This window comes from Nuphar pumila, chromosome 16, assembly GCF_984573655.1.
Source record: "Nuphar pumila chromosome 16, dmNupPumi1.hap1.1, whole genome shotgun sequence".
Classification (NCBI taxonomy): domain Eukaryota; kingdom Viridiplantae; phylum Streptophyta; class Magnoliopsida; order Nymphaeales; family Nymphaeaceae; genus Nuphar; species Nuphar pumila.
In genome coordinates, this window is record NC_143264.1 from 20,552,488 (window position 1) to 20,555,921 (window position 3,434).

At 39.6% G+C, this 3,434-nt stretch overlaps 1 non-coding gene across 1 annotated transcript; it reads right to left on the reverse strand.

The window, feature by feature from the left end:
- Positions 1-2,988: 2,988 nt before the first annotated feature.
- Positions 2,989-3,069, reverse strand: TRNAL-AAG (transfer RNA leucine (anticodon AAG)). The gene has a single exon. It is a non-coding gene; the product is annotated as a tRNA-Leu (tRNA).
- Positions 3,070-3,434: the final 365 nt, after the last annotated feature.

A 3,434-nucleotide genomic window follows, 5' to 3' on the forward strand; every position in this document is an offset into this window, starting at 1 on the left:
AAAGTTGCTTTCAGAGACAAAACATTTTCATACATCACATTTTGATATGAAAGATATGGGTGAGGCTGCTTATGTTCTTGGCATTGAGATTCGTTGAGATAGAGCAAAAGGTTTTCTAGGCCTCTCTCAAAGATCCTATATAGATAAGGTGTTAAAGCGATATGGGATAGAGAATTGTTCTCCTAGTTTAACACTCATATCAAAAGGTGACAAGTTGAGCCTAAAGGATTGTTCACAGGATGATATTGACAAAGCACAGATAAGTGCTTATCTGTATGCATCAGGTGTTGGCAGCTTGCAGTACGTGTAGACATGTTCTCGACCAGATATTTCTTTTGCAGTAGGGGTGTTTGGCAGATTTCAGTTTAACCCAGGTTTACCCCATTGGAAGGTTGCCAAGAAAGTCTTGCGATACTTGCAAGGGACAAAAGACCATATGTTGATGTATCATAAAGTTGATCACCTCGAGGTCATTGGCTACTCAAATGCAGACTTAGGAGGATACCATGATAGTAGAAAGTCTATTATTGGGTATGTCTTCTTACTTGCTGGGGGTACTCTTGGAGCAGTGGGAAGTAGACGATCACTGTTGCCCACACCATGGAAACAGAATTCATAACACTGTACAAGACTACCTCGTAGGCTATATGGTTAAAGAACTTTGTATCACAGTTAAAGGTGATTGATTTCATTGGGAAGTCACTGAAGGTCTACTGTGATAATGAAGTTGTGGTGTCATTTTTGAACAACAACAAAAGTACTACGTCATGTAAGCATATGGAATTGAAGTATTTTGTTGTTAAAGAAATGACGGATAATCATTTAGTGCATATTGTTAATATTGGTACCAAAGAGATGATCGTTGATCCTCTTACTAAAGTGCTAGCACCGAGATTATATTCCGAACATGTAATGAGGATGGGCTTGTTAAACTCTTTTTGACATATGCATATAAATAAAGTGATCACTTTCAGTTCATGATTCTCATTATTTTTTTGTTGTTAATCTCATAAGGATTAGAGATTCAACTAAGGACCTATAGAATATATTATAAAGGCCAATCTATTCATTAAGAACATTCTCATAAAGTTTTCTAGTTAAAGGGTTTATCATCAGAACAAGTAAGAGAATGTTGGGTTAAACCACCACGTTGGTGATGGTTACCCACGATGTAGATAACCTCACCCACGGAAGGTGTTTCTTCCATTAAACCCACACAGAATCAAAGGGGAACGGTTACACAACCATTCCTACTCTGTGCTTATAAAAGGGGGTTTCATGAGCAACCCCAATATGTGTAAAAACAAGATACAGATCACATACAGGAAAATACAAGAGAGGGTTTAGAATCTTACGTCTCCTTTCAGAGTATTTCCATCAGGTCGCGAGAATCGATCATGCTCATCGACTGCATCCGGCAGCCTGCACTTGTGGAGGGCCGCAGTCCGACTGAGGAGAAACCGCATCCTCTGCTCCAGCCACCACCAGCGGCTTCCCCCGCTCTGGTCGCCACAGCAATGGCGGCATCAGGTATATCTGTCCCCTGCAACTGCTTTTTTTTTTTTACACAGAATCTGGTTTCTTCAGTGTTTTTTGTGCAGGCCAGCCGATCAACAGGAAAGTCCCAACACAAAAACCATTATGAAAAAGGCGCTCTATGCATTTTTTCTGCTATAATACCAATGGAGTATGAATGGAGAACTCATAGTGGAAAAAGTTTGAATATCATTTCTCACCATGAACTTACTGTTTGCACCTGATCCTGGCTCATGAACTTACTGTCCTTTTTTAATTGAAACTCCCTTGACCTTGTTATGGCATCACTGAGCTGAAAAACTCTTTTCTTCTGTTGCTAGGCAAGCTAATGGATTTGGACCCAAGACCCATTGGCTAGGATAGTCTAATTCTCCTTTCCAGATGTTGCATTTTGGCTTAAACTGCTGCCCACGCTTTGAAGAAAACAAAAAACGAAGAATGAAAATAAAAAACTGTTGTTTGTATTGGTAATAGAGCTGGACTCAGTTGCATCTGATGCAACTTCAAACCAATCCAATAGTAATCCTTTCACCAACTTAAGTCCAGCATGATTAGTACTTCTGATGGTCCATTTAGTGTACCCTCGATCTCTCCCCCGGATGAACCATATAGCCAAGAGAAACCATAAACCAGAATAGAAGAGCTTGCCCCACCCATGAGTAAATATTTCATAGTAGCCTCGTACATCTCTCTTGGTATATCCAGATAATAGGTAGGAGCATAAACTGAAACATTCTGGAGCTACAAAGATAGTTATTAAATCGTTAGCACCACATAAAAACATTCCTCTTCATGGCCATAAATGAATCAAAGCAAGATAGCATCTCCTAAACCAGAAGGATACAAACCAGTCCAATTTGTAGGATCCAGATCCATAAATGTCAATAGGAGCCCTCCTTTTCAGTTTTCTAGTAAAAAATGAGCTGATTTTTTTTAATCTGGGTCCAATTGAAAATTTGAAATCATCAAACTGGGGTCAATCTTGATCCACCTTGTCTGAGAATCTGACTTTTTTTTTTTTGGAGAAGGATCTGACCAGACATGCTAAACATACCAGGAACCTACTTCAGTGTAAAACATTTCTATATAATTAAACTGAATATAACAAATCTCATGTTCTTGTGCCCCGATTTTGAAAAAAAAAAATCGAACTTGTGAGTCGTACCCGCATCCTGTGGTTTCGAGTCCATGCATCTTTGTGACATAGCATGTAACCATTATAAGGCTCACATGGTCCAGCCTGTCGTGGAAATTTGGTTTTTTCGTTTTTTTCAGCAATTTTTTGCAGAATAATAAAAATTAAAATGCCTGTACACATATGAACCATCACCAAAATCTGAATAGATGAAGCTCCTATATTCCAGCCCTTTGAGAAAAAGTTGAAAAAAAAAAAAGAGTTGACTCGTTAAAAAAGGTATAATACGAGACAAAACCAAAAATTGTTATAGAACTTGTTGAGAGTGGGATTTGAACCCACGCCCTTTCGGACCAGAACCTTAATCTGGCGCCTTAGACCAACTCGGCCATCTCAACGTAGATGACACAAAATTACTTAACTAAATATTTGTAGCGGTTTTGAGTTTTTCAGTTTATCATCGCTGGCAGTCAAAAGGTCGGGTACCGACACAAACACAGACTGACCTACCCGCAAAACTCTTCAAGTCTTCATTGTATGTTTTTGGCATGCTAGTCAAAGTAGGACCTTAGGTGGGTCCGGTCCAGTTTGAAGGCGTTCACGGACATAGCCAAGTGCATGTTCAACAGGGCTCGACTCAATCTGACCTTATGTATAAAGTTGTTTGATTCAGTTCTGGATGCAAATACTCAAATGGTGTCTTGGTCCCAATGCACTTGGTCCGGTCCCAGACTTGCTGGGCTGTGATCCAATCCTTATCTTC